The sequence below is a fragment of the Chiloscyllium plagiosum genome, unplaced genomic scaffold (assembly GCF_037043375.1).
Source record: "Chiloscyllium plagiosum isolate Xiang-an unplaced genomic scaffold, Cpla_swu_hap1 HiC_scaffold_16, whole genome shotgun sequence".
In the NCBI taxonomy this organism is placed as follows: Eukaryota; Metazoa; Chordata; class Chondrichthyes; order Orectolobiformes; family Hemiscylliidae; genus Chiloscyllium; species Chiloscyllium plagiosum.
Genome location: NW_028270154.1, coordinates 20,376,357 through 20,386,532, shown reverse-complemented (window position 1 = coordinate 20,386,532; position 10,176 = coordinate 20,376,357). Strand labels below are relative to the sequence as shown.

General features: G+C 41.3%; 1 long non-coding RNA gene across 2 annotated transcripts in view; it reads right to left on the bottom strand.

Annotated features, from left to right (window-relative positions):
• Nucleotides 1-1,755: 1,755 nt before the first annotated feature.
• LOC122556518 (uncharacterized) overlaps nucleotides 1,756-10,176 on the bottom strand; it is a 188,930-nt gene continuing 180,509 nt past the window's right edge. For both annotated transcript variants that reach the window (XR_015759709.1, XR_015759710.1), the window contains exon 3: nucleotides 1,756-1,922. This is a non-coding gene — a long non-coding RNA (uncharacterized LOC122556518). The remainder of the gene's footprint in view (nucleotides 1,923-10,176) is intronic.

Sequence of the window (10,176 nt, the reverse complement as noted above, 5' to 3'; positions counted from 1 at the left end):
TGAGAATTCTCTTTGTTGTGATTTGCCTCATCCAGTTAGTGAAGGAGCTGAGGGTTAATTCACAACACTGCATGGGCTTAATGAAATATGGGAAAAAAATATGGGCATTGTGGAGAAAATTTGCATTTGAGCTCCAAACTCTCTTGAAACCAACAGCCCTGAATATATTTACATTTTTATGTGAAAATGTCTACAAAAAAACGACAAAACATACAAGACATTTATGTTGTCCTGTATCATTTAAATCTGTTCACTGAAACACAGCTGGATTGAGTTACCTCATTGAATCAGTCTGGCCTAAGGGTCACTATTCTAAACAAAAGTTTATGAATTAATCTCATATGCTGCGAAGATGGGAAAGAACACCATAGACATTTTTGGCTCTTAATGTGTCTTTCTTTAAAAAAGCATAGCATCTCTATAGTGTGGAAACAGGTCATTTGGCCCAACAAGTCCATGCTGATCCTCCAAAGAGTAACCCAGACCCATCCCCCTACCCTATAGTTTACCCCTGACTAATGCAGCTAACACACACACAACCCTGAACACTATGGGCAATTTAGCACAGCCTGTTCACCTAACTCGCACATCTTTGGATCATGGGAGGAAACCAGAGCACCCAGAACAAACCCACACAAACTCCAAAGAAACAGTCACCTGAGGCTGGAATTGAGCCCATTTGGCAGGACTCCTGTGCTTTTCCAGCACCACTCTAATTTAGACTCTGGTTTCCAGCATCTGCAGTCATTGTTTTTAGCTGGTACAATTAGGCAGCAGTACTAACCACTGTGCTACCATGCCAAGGATTACTATAGTGACAAAGTAATTGAGGTGTAAATTTAGTGGATGATTGGCAAAAGTTTCTGTTTAACTCTGATGGGATGTAGCAGTTAAAGATGTCAAAGGAACTTTAAACAGACTGGACTGTGCTCTTTTTTGACTACAAAGGTAACAAAGGACTGAATATCCCTGCTCAACAGCAAACCACATTCTATGATTATTTCCATATTCTATTCTTTAAAAAAACTATTCTAATCTATTTCCCAAACTGAAGAAAATGTTTTTTTTTCCCCTTTGAAGAATACGCAAGACAAAAGATTAAAATGTCAATGTGTACTGGAGTATGCTAGTGGGCTGAATGCTGTCATATGTGTTTTGGCTAACTCTTATTTTTTGGCCAAGTTGTATTGATGTTTTTTGAAGGAATTCTGCCATGCAAATACACTTCCTCACCAAATTCGCCAAGAGTTTGAGTGTGAGCATGCTAGGAATGCCACAGCCAAAGCACTAACCCCTAATCATCCACTGTTACACTCTGTTCCTCTGAGTGTTAGAATCAGTAGCTTACAGCCAGATAGAAGGAAATAGGACAAAAAGTGGACTCTGACTCAATCTGAATTCTGGATTTCAGTCAGAAGTCAAAAGGAATCAGGACTACAAAATCTCAACCAATTTGAAATTCGGAGCTCGTTCAGTCAACAACAGGAATGAATGGATGTACAGGTGCAGATTTGCTCTCTTGTCAAGTCACTAATATTAACACGATTTTCGAAAGACAGAGAAAGTGAGGACTACAGATGCTGGAGATCAGAGTAAAAGATTGTGGCACTGGAGGGCTTATGCTTGAAACGTCGACTCTCCTGCTTCTCGATGCTGCCTGACTGGTTGTGCTTTTCCAGCGCCACATTTTTTGACTTTTGACAGACCCAAGCAATATTGTAATTGAAACAGAAGGAAGTCAGACAAGCTACCAAATCACTCTGCATCTTTTTAATGTATACAGTATATCATTGAGGAACGGGGACATCTAAGCAGGGAGTCGAGGAAAGCGATGCACATGCAGCTGTGATGAAACATCCTCCTTCTTTCTCAGTCAGCAACAAAAGACATGAAGGTGACTCAGGTGCCAGAGTTTTTCACATCTAGAACAAAGAGCAATGACAAGACAGTTAACACCTCATTGACATCTCTGTTCACCTTCTAATTTCTATCTGTGCGCTTGCAAAACTGCCTGTTGTGCACCTCTTAATAGTCACGGCAGGATTTAGTGTAATTTGATGACTTTCTTTCCTTCGTTTTCCACAGGTTTCCAACTCGGTTAAAAAAAACAAAGAACTGCAGATGCTGGAAATCAGAAGTTCCCAACTTAGTTTGCAGCCATTTGACATTTATCTGGAAAGCTACTCAGTAAAAAAACTGCATTTGGTTAAGGAAGAAGAGAAAGGAAGTTAAAGGGATCATATCTGGTATGAACTGCCAGAGGAAGTGGTAGATGCAGGTACGGTTACAACATTTAAAAGACAATTGGACAGGTACATGAATAGGAAAGGTTTAGAAGGATATAGGGCAAATGCAGACAAGTGGGGCTAATTTAGTTTGAGAAACCTGGTTGGTACGGATGAGTTGGACTGAAGGGTCTGTTTTCATGCTATATGAAAACCTAAGGATTGTGAAACTACCTAATCTGCTACCAAGGTCAACGTGACCAGTAAGTTTGACTGCAACAACTGGAACATTCATCTACCTGCTCTTCATGAATAATTATATTTTAGAAGATAACAGTTATAGTATATTTCTGATCCATTTTTCAAAAAATGTTTCTTCCTTTGGACCAACATTTTATTTCTAATGGGCGTATACACATGTTGCATTATGAATTCTTCTTGCATTTAGTGATTAACAAATTCATGTTGTTAACTCAAGAAAGGCTGGTTAATTTGGCTCTTCCTAAAGCTCATTTAGCTTGAGGGAAAGGGTATTGAATTGAATTGAATTGAATCGAACTGAATTGAATTTATTATCGACAAGAGAAGGGATCCTTTCTAAATTAATCTTGTCACAGGGGTAGGTGAACAAAGAGAAGCCAGTTCATTTTTTTCACCCAAATGTTTAGCAGGTTGCATCTTCTGTCTGGAATTATAATGAATTGGAGAACCTTATCTAGGATCTGGACATAACACATCTCTCTAGAGAATCTTTATTTAATCATCGAGTACTGTCACCACTCTGTCAAGCTCCGTGGAAATAGTGCATACCCCATTATGATGACCAATTTAAATGCACCTCCTTTCTTGCTACCTGAATCCATTATAAACAGCAGCAGGATGGGCTTTAGCATGCTGTGTTCATTGGGTACCATCCACTGATGGGTTATGGTTGGATTAGAGTACTACCACCAATTTTCCTTTCTATGCACATCTAAAAGACAGCTCAGTAGTCTGCAGTGGAACTTGGACCATTAATAAATATCAACAGAAGCAGCTGTTCTCTCATAGAGACAGAGCTTGTACTAAAGCTTTTATTTTGGCTAAGTCTGAGTTCCAAATATTTGTTTGGATGGAGTTCCACTGCAAAGCATAACAAGTTTTCTCAGTTTCTCGCCAAAACGCACTTCATTAATGACACCCCACTCTACGGTATCAATTACATCATGCCTGGGCATTCCCAGAACAATTCACCACTCAGCAGGTATCTGCTAAAAGACCTGCATTCCTTACAGATGCTCCATCTCTAAAAGGCCACTGCACACTTGGATGAGCGACAGCATTTCGAAGCTGCCCTTCTCATTGACAGAACCTGAAGATGTCGGAGAAGATGAAGATAGCACAGAAATTCATTGACAAGAACTGGGGATCTGATCAAGGGTTGCGCACAAAGGAGAAGAGTCCTTACCCTGGCGGATCAGCAAAGGAGGCTACTGCAATGCACCCTGACAGCCACCCAACTGAGTGCCGTCTTCACAGTCCAGCACAGTTCTACAAGACAGTCATTCTGACCTTCTCCATTCCAACAGGGTAGATGTGACATTCGCTGCTTCCTCTCATTCATTCCGTCCCTGCTGCAGCACCCACCTCCCTCCAAGGCCCAAGCTCTACAACTTTCACTATTACCCGGAACATCTTCCCTCAATTGTTCTCCCCACCCCAACACCACTAACTTTCAGAGAGTGTGCGAGATAATGGCTCAATCTGTGACACTGTAATGCCTCTTAATTGACAACTCACAGCTGCCTCATGAGAAAATCCCAACTCTGCTTGTCAAAACATAAAAGATGGACCAAGGTGCTTCTGATGTTGAGATTAGTCTAATTGTTTCATTCTCAAATCTCACCATAGTCCACATCAATCATAACCCTGCCAGATTCTGCTGTTTGTTTATTAGATATCAGTAACCATATACAGATTACATTGACTCATTAACTATGACTAAAGAGGACTATGGGGGGCTGAATTTTGTTTTGTTGACTGAGACTTATGGTGTCCACTCTGCTGTTGTTCATTGTGGCTGTTCCCAAACACTTTTCTGCTTGGTTTATCATTAATTGAGCACCAGGACTCTTTGGCATCCTACTTGTGCCACCATGTGGCAGGAAAAGCAGAAATGCTCATCATTGTTGGCACTTTCTGATCATATCACAGGTGCAAGGTTTAAACTTCAGCTGAACACCACACAATTCACAATTCACAATTCACTTGCTACAATTCACAAACTGTCCACTTATCTTATGGTGCTCCTGAGGAAAAGGTACCAAAAGCAAGGGGACTTGGTGGACAGGAGGGGCATCCTTTCTCCTGCCGACTGTCAAAGGAGACCATACCCCTCCCCTCATTCCCCAAGCAATGGTCCAGGTGAGTGCTGCTGTGTCTCAACTTAAAGGGAATGTCCTGCACTGAGGGAAGGTGAATATTCTTCTGCATTCCGAAAGTATAAATGCCACCACCTGTACCTCACAGCCACAGGACCACTGCCAGTCTAACTGCCACTGTACACACTTCTCACCAAGGTCACGGGCCATAACTCTCATTATCACATGCATCTTAACTGAATGGCCCTTGTTCTCATTCTCTCAAACCATTATCCCTTCCTGCCCTCTGTACCTCTCACTCACTCACTGGGGACACCTCACTACTTCTCCTGACCCTGCATCACCAGTGGTTGTACTTTCATACTTTTTCGACAAATTCAATCCCCCCCCCTTTGTCTCACTGCTAGAAATAATTACCCAAACCCTGAACTGATGTCTCTGCAGCACCCCAATCCACATACATGTAATCCTTGGATTAGTTGCACTTGACCAATAAGACTGACTTGCAAGGATGCAAATTCCTAGACTATAGTAGGGCCAAGTACCTGACTTGCCCTGGTTTAGCCCCTAGGCTAGAATTAATTGTGCCCTGTACCTGACTGTAGGTGAACCCTCTGACTGACAGTATCGACCCTTGACCCCACTAAGGACAGCTCTCCTTTGACTTTCAGATATGCCCATTTGGTTCATATACATGTAGTGTATCTGCCACATAAACTGCTGGAGGTGTGACAGAGCAACTTATCCAACCTTTGACTTTTCAGTGCTACGAACTGTGGCACACTGCCTGTCTCTCCCTTCGTGCTCAGAAATAACACCTGGCACAGGCACCAACCAGAGCACTAAGCAAGTGAGCAATAAGAATGCAAGCTACGAGCCATTAGATGCATTCTGTATTAAGGTGTGTGTGTGTGTGTCTGATGTGTGAGTTGGTCTGTAAACCTAATGTGATGAGGCTGGGCATTTCCCCTAATGACTTCTATAAATGAAGGGTCGAAAAGGATACTGTCCATGGAGAATACAGTGACATTGTGCTGAAGTATTTGTGCTGAAGTACAGTTGGAATATGGCCAAGTCAAGCAATCAGTAAGATACCTGCTCTGATATACTGCAATTTGTGCCATCTAGTTTCTTAGGGACAAAGAGAGGAATTGGAACAGTATATAAACAGGCCAATTTGGATGAATAATGAGATGCAAATGCATTGAAGTAAGGTAATTACCATTCAATGTCAAGATTTTGAAGCCTCTATTCAAAGGTGAAGGGAAACATTGGAAATGGAAACTTCTTTTCAATGTCAAGATCCTAATGTCTGCTTTCTTGCCATTTCACACCGGGAGGAGGAAGATACCACTCAGTGTGCCATCAGGAAACGATGTCAGAGTCCAACGAATCTCCACCCAGGGGCCACGTGGCATCATCAGACCAGATGGAATTCAGCATAGCTCAAGTATTACAACAAGATAGAAGTGTAAGAAGGAAATGAAAACTGACAGCACAGTCAAAAGTGGATCAGAAGCAATTCCTTCTAATGCTTACAAGTTGTCACTGTTTCATTTCTGAGAGAGAAAAAAAGTTGTTTTGATTTCCAAACTATGGCCTAGGGCAGGTAAGTGTGTTGGTTTTGAATTCTGAAGTAACTTCAAAGGAACAATAAACCAGAGCAAAACAAATACAGTGTCAACAGCTGAGCCTATTGCACATGTAGCAGGATTGATAAAATCCTGGGTTACAGGAATTATAATTTTTACAATCTGTTTACATTCTTTGCACAAATCACATTATAATTCTTAGTATTTCTAGCAATGGATTTTGAATGCTACTGAATTTACAGCAAATTGTAAATTGTACTCCAGAAGGCATTGATTGCTTGATTTTCCAGAAGTTTATCAAGATTCAAAAACATTGCTGTGGGTCTGGAGTCACGTGTAAGTCAAAAGTCACCATTGTCCTGCTCCTTCATCAGTGAGAGACACAGACACACAATTTAACCTGAAAGTCACCACACCCTCAAGCAAGGTTGAGAAGATAACTACAGCCAGAGTGGGAATTGAACCCACGCGGAACAAATGAGCAACATCAAATTTTGAGGGTAGCACCCTAAACCAGAAAGATCATAAGATGCAGATCATCTTGAAATGGTAAAAGGTGGATAAATCCCCAGGACCTGATCAGGTGTACCCGAGAACTCTGTGGTAAGCTAGAGAAGTGATTGCTGGGCCTCTTGCTGAGATATTTGTATCATCGATAGTCACAGGTGAGGTGCCGGAAGACTGGAGGTTGGCAAACATGGTGCCACTGTTTAAAATGGGTGGTAAGGACAAGCCAGGGAACTATAGACCAGTGAGCCTGACCTCGGTGGTGGGCAAGTTGTTGGAGGGAATCCTGAGGGACAGGATGTACATGTATTTGGAAAGGCAAGGACTGATTCGGGATAGTCAACATAGCTTTGTGCGTGGAAATATTGTCTCACAAACTTGATTGAGTTTTTTGATGAAGTAACAAAGAAGATTGATGAGGGTAGAGTGGTAGATGGGATCTATATGGACTTCAGTAAGGCGTGCGACAAGGTTCCCCATGGGAGATTGATTAGCAAGGTTAGATCTCATGGAATACAGGGAGAACTAGCCATATGGATACAGAACTGGCTCAAAGGTAGAAGACAGAGGGTGGTGGCGGAAGGTTGTTTTTCAGACTGGAGGCCTGTGACCAGTGGAGTGCCACAAGGATCAGTGCTGAGCCCTCTACTTTTTGTCATTTACATAAATGATTTGGATGCGAGCATAAGAGGTACAGTTAGTAAGTTTGCAGATGATATCAAAATTGGAGGTGTATTGGACAGCGAAGAGGGTTACCTCAGATTACAACAGGATCTTGACCAGATGGGCCAATGGGCTGAGAAGTGACAGATGGAGTTTAATTCAAAAAAATGCGAGGTGCTGCATTTTGGGAAAGCAAATCTTAGCAGGACTTATACACATAATGGTAAGGTCCTAGGGAGTGTTGCTGAACAAAGAGATCTTGGAGTGCAGGTTCATAGCTCCTTGAAAGTGGAGTTGCAGGTAGATAGGATAGTGAAGAAGGCGTTTGGTATGCTTTCCTTTATTGGTCAGAGTATTGAGTACAGGAGTTGGGAGGTCATGTTGTGGCTGTACAGGACATTGGTTAGGCCACTGTTGGAATATTGCATGCAATTCTGGTCTCCTTCCTATCGGAAAGATGTTGTGAAACTTGAAAGGGTTCAGAAAAGATTTACAAGGATGTTGCCAGGGTTGGAGGATCTGAGCTACAGGGAGAGGCTGAACAGGCTGGGGCTGTTTTCCCTGGAGCATCGGAGGCTGAGGGGTAACCGTATAGAGGTTTACAAAATTATGAGGGGCATGGATAGGATAAATAGACAAAGTCTTTTCCCTGGGGTCAGGGAGTCCAGAACTAGAGGGCATAGGTTTAGGGTGAGATGGGAAAGATATAAAAGAGATCTAAGGGGCAACTTTTTCACGCAGAGGGTGGTACGTGTATGGAATGAGCTGCCAGAGGATGTGGTGGAGGCTGGTACAATTGCAACATTTAAGAGGCATTTGGATGGGTATATGAATAGGAAGGGTTTGGAGGGATATGGGCTGAGTGCTGGCAGGTGGGACTAGATTGGGTTGGGATATCTGGTCATCATGGACTGTTTGGACCGAAGGGGTCTGTTTCCATGCTGTACATCTCTATGACTCTATTACATTTAAATGCATCAAACAAAGACCATGTAATTAAACAAGAAAAAACTCCAGATGTATAAGGTTGTGGAGTGTCAATGAAGAAGATGTCCTACAAGGCTGTTGAAGGTATGAGTTTAAGGAACCCATCTCGAGTGAGTTGAGTTCAGAGCTTGTTTAAAGTTCTCAGAAGAGAGCCATTAACTGAAGAAAGAGTATTGAGTAAACATAGAACTTTTCCAAAGATTAAATCAATTAGATATATGATACCTTAAAAAGAAGTTTTAACATGGAGAAAAGGTGATCCTTCACTAAAATTTGTAAGATTGTTCTGGGCTGAAAGGGTTGAATCTTTCTTTATAATTTTTAACGAGATTATTTCAAGTAATACTTGTAAAGTATAATTTTTTTTCTCTTTTGTGTAATAACTTTTATGTTCTTTATCTAACAGTACATTGGCAGAGTCTTTTGAGTGTGTTCAGTGACTGACCTCCATGGTACAACTCCACGAGTTAAAGACTTTACTGAAGAAGTTAATCTGTGGGATGTTAGTAGAAAGGGCCTCAACAGAACTAAGAACCATTGACATGTTCTACCCATTGTTTCAGCTGGAGTGGATAATAATTACATGCTGTGTTTATTGTAGAAAAATGTTTCAAAACTCTTTAAAGAAGCAGGATAATAAATTTTCGATTGCACAAAATGAGTTGTTCAAGACAAATAAATTCCCCAATTACACACTTTTCGCCTAACATCTTCGTAAATATTATTGACCTTCATTCTTAAAATACATCTCCTATTGCTCAGTTGCAGTTACACCATTAGATTCTGGGTGCCAAATATAATGAACTTATAGACAGAACATTATCAGACAGCTACAATGAGGGGGTCTGTGGTTTTATATTGTTGAATAAGCATTTCCATGTGTAGAATAGAGGGGTACCAGGTAGACAACCAGGAGTACCATGAGACATGAGTCACACTGAACAGGGACATGATCAATTCTTACTCACTGCTTAAAACCCTTATTCATCGAATTGTTGAGCAGATTAATGAAGGCAATGAAAACACAGTAGCATCAATGGTAATATTTATTTTGACATGCCTGTGCAAATTAGTTTGACTAATAGGATTTTCCACAATAATAGCTAATACCCTGCTATATGAATATTGTCAGACTTCAATAATAAAACCTCAACAAAATTAGCAAAGACAGCTAGTTCTACTTAAATGCATCTTATTTCAATTAGCAATTTCCTAGAAATTTTATAACATACAAGGACTTTTATCTTGCAACCTGATGACACTTTAAAACTAATTAAGAATACTGATTGCTTTAGAATCCCTTCAGTGTGGAAACAGGCCCTTTGGCCCAAGTCTACACCGATCCTCCAAAGAGTAACCACCCAGACCCTTTCCCCTACCCTATTACATTTCTGTTAACTAATGTACCTAACCTACACATCCCTGAATGCTATGGGCAACTTAGCACAGCCAGTTCAACTAACCCGCATACCTTTGGACTGTAGGAGGAAACCGGAGCACCCAAGGTAACCCACGCTGACCCAGGGCGAATGTGCAAACTCCATACAGACAGTCGCCCGAGGCTGGAATTGGACCCGGGTCCCTGGTACTGTGAAACAGCAGTGCTAACCACTGAGCCACGGTGCCTCCCCATTAGCATTTTTGAATCTGTCATTTTAGATTCATTTCAATTTCTTGTTATTTCTCAAATAGCTATGGATCAGTCTCTACTTACTTGGAAAATTTGAATGGTCCATTTTGTGCGTCATTGCTATGATGCAGTGCTTGAAAAAAGTCATGGCCAGAACATCATAGTAACCTGAAATCAAGTCTTACATTTTTTACACAAAGTTTTCAGAGCTG